Here is a 10958-nt window from a genome sequence, read left to right as displayed (position 1 = left end):
ACCTGGCAGATTTAACAGGTAGCTTGACGCGTACTCCCTCCCGTTCAAGGGTTCTGCACCCCACCTTGTGCTTGGTTCTGTGAGTACTGGTCCTGCACTCCTCTGGCAACCCTCGATTCCATGAGTACTGGTTCCTTTCTCCACAGTAACGCTACTCCTGTTTTAGTTCCAGTTCTTTCTTCAGATTTTAACACCTTTCTTCTCACTTTCACCTACTCACACCGTACTAACTTCTTCTCATGCTTAACTCCTCCCTCTAACTGACTCCAACCTCACTCACGTCTTCCTTGCTCTAAACTGACTTCAGTTCCTGCCTACTCTCTGTTCAACTCCAGCCCCTCCCCCTCCCGGGTTTCTAGCTTACAGATTGGATGAGCTCCTACCAATAGTTGGCTTCCATCAGGCCCGTCACTAAGCTGTCTCCAGGCAGGGAAAAGGGGTTTTGTGTTTGTGCCTTGTGTTGTCACTGGCACTGGTATTCTAGGGTTTGGGTTGTCCACTCTTGTTTACATACAGTATTTTGTGGCACCTGATACTTCAGGGGTGCTACATATACAATAACACTCGGCCCTTCCTCCCCACTAATACACTTGCTAAGGGGAAAGAAGACCAACTGTGACCTATATTTGATACAACTGCTCAGACAATTTGAGCCAGTGGTGTTGCTTCCCACCATCTCCCACATTCTTAGCCATGGTAGGTTTTTTCTTTTACACTACCTTATCCATGGTCCATTTTTTTCTTTCATCAAACATTTTGTATGACACCGTTATTAACTTTTGACAATCTTTTCAATTCCAATTTGAGATAATCAGGATAATCACCACCAGTCATTTAGCTCTATATCGACATCTGACTATAGATGAGCAATCGTGATTGGCAAAGACCGGAAAATGTTAAAATCATACAATCTTTGGATCGGATCGGGATCAGGCATCCGGTCATTTACCATAAAAGTAATCCTTGGTGATCTTTCCAAGGATCAGTAAATGTTCGAATGGCAAAAACCATCCTCTCCCTGCCCATCACAGCCATGTCAAGTATTGGCATCGCTGTGATTGGCCACTGTAAAAAAAAAGGAAGAAAAAGAGTTAAAGCAGTACATACAAAGTCTCTCGGTGGCTGCAGCACTGCATTTGGGTCTGACATATTATCCCTAATGCATATTCACTGCTTTCACTGCCCACCAGCTTATCTGATTAGCTGAAGTCGGACCCCGCAGAGCATCTGTGATTGATTGGAATCTGGTTGGAATGGTGTGCTGGTCTATTGTGGTATAAAATAAACAAATAAATAAAACAATTCCTGTAGGGTCCCCTATCTTCTGATACCAGCACAGATATAGGTTGCCGCCCCCTGCCATGCACTTATCTTGGCTGTGTATCAAAATAGGAGGAACTGCATTTTTTAAATTATTTAAATAAATAATTTTAAGAAACAGTCTGTGGTCCCCACCAATTTTGATACCCAGTCATGATAGAGCCCAACAGCTGGGGGCTGGTATTCACAGGCTGGGGAGTCCCATGGGTATTGAGCCCCACTACTCTCAAAAAATTTACACTTCATGGGAAAAAATGAGTCACTACTGAATGCTGCCTAGTGCAGACATTTCAGCATCAAATTTGCACCTCCAGGAAGAAAACTGCACCGAAATGGCATCAAAACCATTTTTGTGCATTTTTTTGACAAGAGATGCAGATTTGGTGCTGACATTTTTACATCATTTTCTTGCACTCAATCTACACATCTTGGCAAAAAAATGCATCATTACCGCATCATACCGCATGTGGTAGTGATGCATTTTTTTTTGCCAGGGTGTGTAAGCTGAGTGCAGGAAAATGGTGTAAAAATTTAATTACCAAATCTGCATCTCTTGACAAAATAAACAAACAGTTTTCTGCCAGGAGATGCAGGTACGTGAACTCAGTGAAAGTTTATTGAGGTCCCCTAAGATAAGGTTTCCTGTGGTCACAAGTGGAGGGCCGTAGGAACCTCTAGCTGTGACCGCAACTAACTTGAGTAATGTCACTGCTGATCGCTCCGACTCAGTCTCTGCCTGAAGTTACATCATGCGGACACGTTCCATGATTGTGCGCTGTGCCTTCTGTATGTAGTAGAGCTGGAATCATCGTGGGAACTCGAGTGTATTATGTCAGACCTGCAGGAGTGTTTTGGGGGTTAATAAAGTGATGAAAGAGGATGTTTTTGTCTTGTTCTTCAAATAAAGGATTTTTTGCGGTCTTTGCGTTTATTTACTTTCACTTACAGATTAGTAATGGGGGCTCTTATAGACGCCTCCCATTACTAATCTAGAGCTCAGTGGCAGCGGTGAGCTGTGATTAACTCCTTATAACCCCAACTGCCACTGCACCAGGGCGTGCATGGATGCATGAATGCGTGAATGGATGTGGCAATCCTGAGCGGCTATAGGCTGCTATATTTAGGCTGGGGGTAATAAGCATGGGTCTCACAGCATGAGAATACCAGCCCCTGGATGTCGAGCTTTATCTTGGCAGGGTATTAAAATTGAGAGGAACCACACACTGTTTTTTTAACATTATTTATTTATTTAAATATAAAAAAAAAAAAAAAGCCACATGCTGTTCCTCTCTTTTTGATACAGAGCTAAAATAAGTGAACGGCTGGGAGCTGCAGCCTTTTTCTGTGCTGGTATCAATAGAGGGTTATCCTGTGCCAAATACATTATTTGTTTTTTTATCACCAGTATAAGGACACAGATAGCGTGTGTGATTCCAGCCAATCACAAACAGTGTCTCAGAAGGTGAGGGCATGGTCCAATGGTAGCCAATCACAGATGCCAGTGGAAGGAGAAAGCAGTGATTATGTATTAGGGATAACTGTCGCCCTCGGAAGTAGCGCTGCGGCAATGGGGACTTGGTAAATATGTTCTTTTCTGACGTTTTTTATTATCTTTCTTTTACAGTAACCCTAAACTATTTTACAACATAATGCCTTTGCCTTCCATTGAACTGAATGGGTTCAGCAAGGATCAACAATTGGATAGGTTAGGATTAATGATCCAATCGGCGATTTCAGGTGGATTCGGCAATCCTGACAGATCCGATCCTTGACAGGATTACTCATGATTACTCATCACATGAGACCCTTTTGTTCTTTTGCCGAAGTTGTTATGTACAATTGCCTTCTTTGGGTTATCTCAAAAGCGATACCTAATGCTTGGTATGTGTTCAGCAGCAAGGAGAAAAAGACAGAGGATAAAGTTCTAGAGCAAGGAGCTCCAGACCAAGGAGATAAAGAGACAGTTCAGAAGTAGAGAGCATGGGAATGGGAAGAGGCAGTACAGCAGGAAGGAATATGAGACTAAACAAATACTTTAGCAGCAGGGAACATGAGAATGGGTAGAGAAATGTCAGCAGCACGAGAGATCTCATACAGTTGAAAGGTATTTTGGGAAAGCTCACAAAGTCCTTGTCTGACTGATACAATGCGTAAAAAGGTGTTATACATTTTTGACCAATTTGTACAAATCGAATTGCACGTTTTTTGAATTTACAGAGATCTATGTCTTTCAAGGAATTCGACTCAAATTTGATTTTCATTGCCTCAATAAGGTCAGCTTTACCAAGTATTCAACCCTCACCAAACAGGAGATATGAGGAATGCTAAGTACATTCACCTACAGAAAGGTAAATGTGATACCAGGGTATAGTAAAAGTGTGGCATGTACAGTTGTCAAACATGAAAAGTAAAATATTTTATTGTTTTTTATAAAATTCAACTCGTTTTCCAAAATTGGTGTACAAGAAATGCAAGGTAGGTACTGTACATGTCAAAAAAGCCGGCCCTTGCAACAGGGTGCTTCATTGGTGTTGAAAAAAATGTGTAATGTCATTTAAGCTGCTACACTATAAACCGTGTGCAGAATTATTAGGCAAGTTGTATTTTAGAGGGTTTTTTTTATTATTGATCAACTATGTTCTCAATCAACCCAAAAGACGTATAAATATCAAAGTTTAATATTTTTGGAAGTTGTAGTGGGTTTTTTTTAGATTTGGCTATCTTAGGAGGATATCTGTTTGTGCAGGTAACTATTAATGTGCAGAATTATTAAACAACTTAATAAAAACTAAATATGTTTCAAAGTCAGTTGTTTATTTTCACCAGGTAAACAAATATAACTGCACAAAATTTAGAAATAAACATTTCTGACATGCGAAAAAAAACCCCCCAAAAATTAGTGACCAATATAGCCACCTTTCTTTATGATGACATTCAACAGCCTACCATCCATAGATTCTGTCACTTGCTTGACCTGTTTACGATCAACATTGCGTGCAGCAGCCCCCACAGCCTCCCAGACACTGTTCCGAGAGGTGTACTGTTTTTCCTCCCTGTAGAGCTCACATTTTATGAGGGACCACAGGTTCTCTATGGGGGACCACAGGTTCTCTATGGGGTTCAGATCAAGTGAACAAGGGGGCCATGTCATTAGTTTTTCCTCTTTTAGACCTTTACTGGCCAGCCATGCTGTGGAGTAGTTGGATAGATGTGATGGAGCATTGTCCTGTATGAAAATCATGTTTTTCTTGAATGATACCGACTTCTTCCTGTACCACTGCTTGAAGAAATTGTCTTCCAGAAGCTGGCAGTAGGTCTGGGAGTTGAGCTTCCCTCCATCCTCAATCCGAAAAGGTCCCACAAGTTCATCTTTGATGATACCAGCCCATACCAGTACTGAGCCACTGAGTCAGAGTGGAGCTCTCTGCCCTTTACTGATCCAGCCTCTGGCCCATCCATCTGGCCCATCAAGAGTCACTCTCATTTCATCAGTCCATAAAACCTTTGAAAAATTAGTCTTAAGATATTTCTTGGCCCAGTCTTGATGTTTTATCTTATGTTTCTTGTTCAAAGGTGGATGTTTTTCAGCCTTCCTTACCTTGGCCATGTACCTGAGTATGGCACACCTTGTGATTTTTGATACTTCAGTAACGTGTCAGCTCTGAAATATGGCCAAACAGGTGGCAAATGGCATCTTAGCAGCTTCACGCTTAATTTTCCTCAATTCATGGGCAGTTATTTTGCGCCTTTTTTTGCCCAACACGTTTCTTGCGACCCTGTTGGCTATTTGCCATGAAACGCTTGATTGTTCAGTGATTAAGCTTCAAAAGTTTGGCAATTTCAAGACTGCTGCATCCCTCTGCAAGATATCTCACAATTTTGGACTTTTCAGAGCCCGTCAAATCTCTCTTCTTACCCATTTTGCCAAAGGAAAGGAAGTTGCCTAATAATTAAGCACACCTTATATAGGGTGTTGATGTCATTACACCACACCCCTCCTCATTACAATGATGCACATCACCTGATTTACTTAATTGGTAGTTGGCTCTCAAGCCTATACAGCTTGGAGTAGGACAACACGTATAAAAAGTATCATGTGATCAAAATACTCATTTGCCTAATAATTCTGCACACAGTGTATTACTGATCAATCACACTAAGTCCGGCACTACTAGGGTACGTTCCCTGTCCCTCTATCAATTGAATTTCTGTGTTACTCACAGACTACTACACCCATCTTCATCAATGTTGCAGTTGTGCAACACATTACTGTAGGGAGTATATGTCCAATGGTTTAGGGATTTCCCTTACCATCTCTATTGCTTAATTATGAGCTCTGATTTTCTCTCCCTATGTAACATCACTTTTAAATGTTCACACAGGAGGTCATTGGAACATTTTATGGCTTATGCAACCTTCTTTAATCTGTAAAACAGTATCAGATTTTTTTTTAATGTGCACAAATTGAATTACAAAATGTTTGAATACATCAGGACATGTGACTTTCATAAAATTTCATTTAATTGAGTCGCTCATCTCTAATAGACACATAATGTTTCAGTTACAATGATGCTCTTTGAGAATTAACCACTTGGTTGCTAGGAATTGTTAAACAAAGTGATCTTACGGTTATCAGCCTCAATCTACACTAAGGCGGGCTTTGCACGTTGCGACATTGCAAGCCGATGCTGCGATGCCCCACGTGATAGTCCCCGCCCCCCGTCGCAGGTACGATATGTTGTGATAGCTGGCGTAGTTAAAATTATCGCTACGCCAGCTTCACATGCACTCACCTGCCCTGCGACCGTCGCTCTGGCCGGCGACCCGCCTCCTTGTTAAGGGGGTGGGTCGTGCGGCGTCACTGCGACGTCACACGGCAGGCGGCCAATCGGAGCGGAGGAGCGGAGATGAGTGGAATGTAAACATCCCGCCCACCTCCTTCCTTCCGCATATTCTACGGAAGCCGCGGTGACGCCGGTAGGAGATGTTCCTCGCTCCTGCGACTTCACACACAGCGATGTGTGCTGCCGCAGGAACGAGGAACAACATCGGACCGTCGCGTCAGCGTAATTATGGATTACGCCGACGCTGCACCGATGATACGATTACAATGCTTTTGCGCTCGTTAATCGTATCATCTAGGCTTTACACACTACGATGTCGCATGCGATGCCGGATGTGCGTCATTTTCAATTTGACCCCACCAACATCGCACCTGCGATGTCGTAGTGTGCAAAGCCCGCCTTAGTTATTCATCACGAGTTTCCCATAGTTTTAGCAAGAATTGTTTAGTTTTCAGCCCTAACTAAACCAGGTTCTCAATAGTGATGGTCAAAGTGTTCATGTAGCTATCAGCTATGTCAGCATCTCCTTGTAGCTGTAGATCATTGAATTTAATGCCATTGTCCCCATAATTGGCAACCACAGAAATGTTACACTTACATTATAACTGTTAGTAACAGTGTCCTCAAAAATGATAGTTACAAATAATTTTGTCAGTAGTGTGCATCGTAGCTGTTGTACATAGCCCCACTTATTTGTAAAAAGATCCAGAATATTTTGGCACTATACAAGCAAAATTATTAGTATTACTATTAGTAATGATGAGCGAGCGGGCTCGGCACTGCTCTGTACTCAATCAAGTATCGGGGGGCGCTAAAGATGCTCAGTACTCGATAAAGTATCCTGGTACTCGGGCACCATACTGAAGTCCCCACCCCGCATGGTTCTCTGCTTTTTATCAGCCACAAAACATGCGAGGATTGCTTGCCAAGGCTATGTTCACATGTCCTCTAATGATCCTTTAGTAAAGGAAACGTTGGAGGACTATTAACGGATCCATTAACGGATCATACAAATGATTCACTTTTTTACTGATCTGTTAACGGATCTGTTATCATTATAGTCAATGGGACGATAACAGATTCATTATCATTTTATATAGCTAGCTAGCGAGATACTGTAGATTGAAAAATAGATAGATGTGCAACACATATATAACCTCCCACTCCCCTGCACATTGTAAGCTTGCACCCATTAGTGCCTTTCCTCTGCTTTCTTCTCCATCTCATGTCCACTTCTCTTTTTGTCCTATCCCTCTCTTCTCCCGGTCAATCTTAGCTCTCATCTACCTTTCAGTTCCTATCCTCTCCTCTCCATCTCCTCTGCCTGACCGTCTTAATATGCCTTTCCTCCTTTTCCATATCAGTTCTCATATCCCTCTCCTGTACTCTCCCAGATCATCTCAGCTCTCATTTACTCTCTCCTCTCCTCTCCCTGACTGACTGAGCTTTCCACTCTTCTCCCTCTCCTCTCTTCTTCTCTCCTCTCTTCTTCTCTCCCTTCTCCGTTTCCATCTCCTGTCCCTGACCATATTAGCTCTTCTCTCCCTTTCCTCTCCTCACTTCTCCTCTCCTCTCTTCTCTTCTCCATCTCCTATCCTCTCCCTGACCTTTTCAGCTTTCCAATGGCTCTCCTCTCCCTCTCCTCTCTACCTCAACCAACTACTTTTCTCTCCCTCACCATCTCAGCTCTTCTCTCACTCTCCTCTCCCTTACTGTCTCACCTTTCCTCTCTGCTCCCGCTCCTCCCCACTCTTCTCACTCTCCTCTCTTCTCCTCTCCTTTCTTCTCCTCTCCTTGACTGTTTATCTCAGCTCTTCTCTCCCACTCCCTCTCTCTACTCTCTTTTCCTCTTCCTCCTGTCCTTCCTCTCCCTCTCCTCTCCATCTCCCTCTCCTCTCCCTCTCTTCTCCTCTCTTTCCCTGTCCTCTGTCTTTCTTCTCTTTCTGATCTTCTTAGCTCTTCTCTCCTTTTCCTCTCCTCTCCTTTCCCTAACTGTCTCAGCTCCATTTAAGCTCCCCTTTTCCTCTCCTTTCTTTGACCATCTGATCTCTCTTCTCACTCTCTTTGTTATCTTCTTTTCATCTTCCTCTCCTTCTTTCCCCTCCTCTCTCTTATCGTATCAGTTCTCCTCTCCATCTCCCATCCTCTCCCTGAACATTTCAGCTCTCCTCTTCCTCTCCTTTCTCTCTCCTCTCCATCTTCTCTCCTTTTCTCACCCTCATCATCTCAGCTCTCCTCTCACTCTCCTCTCCCTGACTGTCTCAGCTCTCCTGTCCTCTCCCCCTCCTCTCTTCTTCTCTCTTCTCCCTGACTGTCTCAGGTCTACTCTCCCTCTCCTCACCTTCTCTTCTCGTCTCTCTTTCCTCTCTCTCTCTCTCTCTCCCTCTTCTCTCCTCTCCCTTTCCCTCTCCTTTCCCTCTGCTTTTCTCACCCTGATCATCTTAGCTCTTCACTCCCTTTCGTCTCCTCTCCTCACTTCTCCCTCTTCTCTCATCTGCCTCTCCTCTCTCTGACTGTCTCAGCTTGTCTCTCCCTCTTCTCTTCTTTTCCTCTCCCTCTCTTCTTCCTCTCCTTTCCCTCTCCTCTCCTCTCCCTCCCCTCTCCTCTGTCTGACCATCTCAGCTTTTCCCTCTTTCATTTCTCCTCTTCCTGGTCATCTCAGCTCTCCTCTCCATCTCCTTTTCTCTCCTTCTCCTTCTCCCTCTCCTCTCCTTTCCTCTCCTCTCCTTTCTCCCTGACCATCTCTACTCTGCTCTCCCTCTCCTCTCACTCTCCTCTTCCTCTCCTCTCCCTGACCATCTCAGCTCTCCTTTCCCTCCCGTCACTCTCTCCTCTCCTTGACCATCTCAGCTCTGCTCTTCTCTGTACTGCCTCTCCTCCACTCACTTATCCCTCACTTTTTCCTCTTTTTTGCTCTTCCTGACCATCTCAGTTCTCCTCTCCATCTCCTCCCTATTACAGTTCCATCTCTCCTCTCCCTCTCTTCTTCCTCGCCTCTCTTCTCCTCTGCATCTCCACTTATCTCCCTGACCATCTCACCTTCTCTATCCCTCCTCTCTTCTTTTCTCAACTCTCCCTAACTTTCTCAGGTCTCCTCTCCCTCTCCTCTTCCTCTCCTCTCCCTCCTCTCCCTCTCCTCTCCCTCCTCTCCCTCATATCCCTCTTCTCTCTCTTCCTCCCCTCTCCTCTGCCTTTCCCTCTCCTCCTCTCTGCTCTTACCTTCCTGACCATCTTAGCTCTTCTTTCCTTTTCTTCTCCTTGCCTCATTTCTCCCTCTTCTCTTCTCTCCCTGACTGTCTCAGCTGTCCTCTCCCTCTCCTCTGCCTCTCCCTCTCATCTTTTTTTCTCTACTGTCCTCTCACTCTTCTCTCCTCTGCCTCTCATCTCCCTCTCCTCTCCCTGACCGTCCCATCTCTTTTCCCATGTCCCTACCCTTTCCTTCTCATCTCCTATCCTTTTCTCTGACTGTTTCAGCTCTCCTCTCCTTTTTCTCTCCTCTTCCTGATCATCTCAGCTTTCCTCCCCCTCTCCTCTCCATCTTCTTTCCACTCCTCCTCCTCTTGCTTTTCTCTCTGTTCTTTTCCTCTACTCCCCTCTTCCTGACAGTCTCAGTTCTCCTCTCCTCTTCACACCCTCTCCTCCTCTCTCTTACCCCTCTCTTATTTCTCTCTTCTGCTTTTTCTGACCATCTCAGTTCTCCTCTCCACTACCTGTTCTCTCTCCCTGTTTCAGCTCTCCCCTCCCTCCCCTCTCCCATTCTTCTCTTCTCTTCTCCATCTCCTCTTCTCCCCATCTCAGCTCTCTTCTTCCACTTTTCTCTTCTCCTCTCGGTGACAGTCTCTGTGCCTCCCCCCCATTTCCGCTTCCTCTCCTTTCCTCTCCCCTCTCTGATCATCTCAGCCCTCATTTGCCTCTGCATTCCCTTTCCTCGCAATTCCTCTAATGCTTGACTTTGTTTTTTTTCTCTCCTCTACTCCTCTCCCCCTTCTTTCCTATCCCTCTCCTGTCTTCTCCCTTTCCCTCTCCTCCTACTCTACTCTTACCTTCCTGACCATCTTAGCACTTCTTTCCTTTTCCTCTTCTCACCTCATTTCTCCCTCTCCTCTCCCAGATCATCTCAGCTATCCTCACCCTCTCCTCTGCCTCCCCCTCTCGTATTCCTCTGCTTTCCTTTCCCTCTTCTCTCTTCTGCTTCTCATCTCCCTCTTCTCTCCACTTCCTGACCATTCCATATCTCCTCCCATGTTCCTCCTTTCTCCTTCTCATCTCCTATCCCTCTCTCTGACTGTTTAAACTCTCCTCTCCCTTTTCTCTCCTCTTCCTGATCATCTCAGCTTTCTTCTCCCTCTCCTCTCCATCTCCTTTCCACTCCTTCTCCTCTCCCTCTTCCTTCCTTTCCTTCCCTTTCCTCTCCTTTTCCTGACATTCTCAGTTTTCCTCTCTTCTGGACTCTCTCTGTTCCACTATCTTATCCCTCTCTTGTTTCTCTCTTCTTCTTTTTCTGACCATCTCAGTTCCCTTGTCCCCCTCCTCTCCTCTCCCTGACTGTTTCAGCTTTCCCCTCCCTCTTCCCTCCCATTCTTCTCTTCTCCTCTCCATCTTCTCTTTTCTCCCTGACCATCTTAGCTCTCTTCTCCCGCTTTTCTCCTCTCCTCTCCCTGACTGTCTCAGCTCTCCGTGCCTTCCCCTCCCCATCTCCTCTTCCTCTCCTTTCCTCTCACCTCCCTGATCATCTCAGCCCTCATTTCCCTCTCCACTCCCTTTCCTTGCATCTCCTCTCATGCTTGTCTTCCC

Source organism: Anomaloglossus baeobatrachus, chromosome 1 (genome assembly GCF_048569485.1).
Source record: "Anomaloglossus baeobatrachus isolate aAnoBae1 chromosome 1, aAnoBae1.hap1, whole genome shotgun sequence".
NCBI lineage: Eukaryota > Metazoa > Chordata > Amphibia > Anura > Aromobatidae > Anomaloglossus > Anomaloglossus baeobatrachus.
This window is presented reverse-complemented; position numbering follows the sequence as displayed.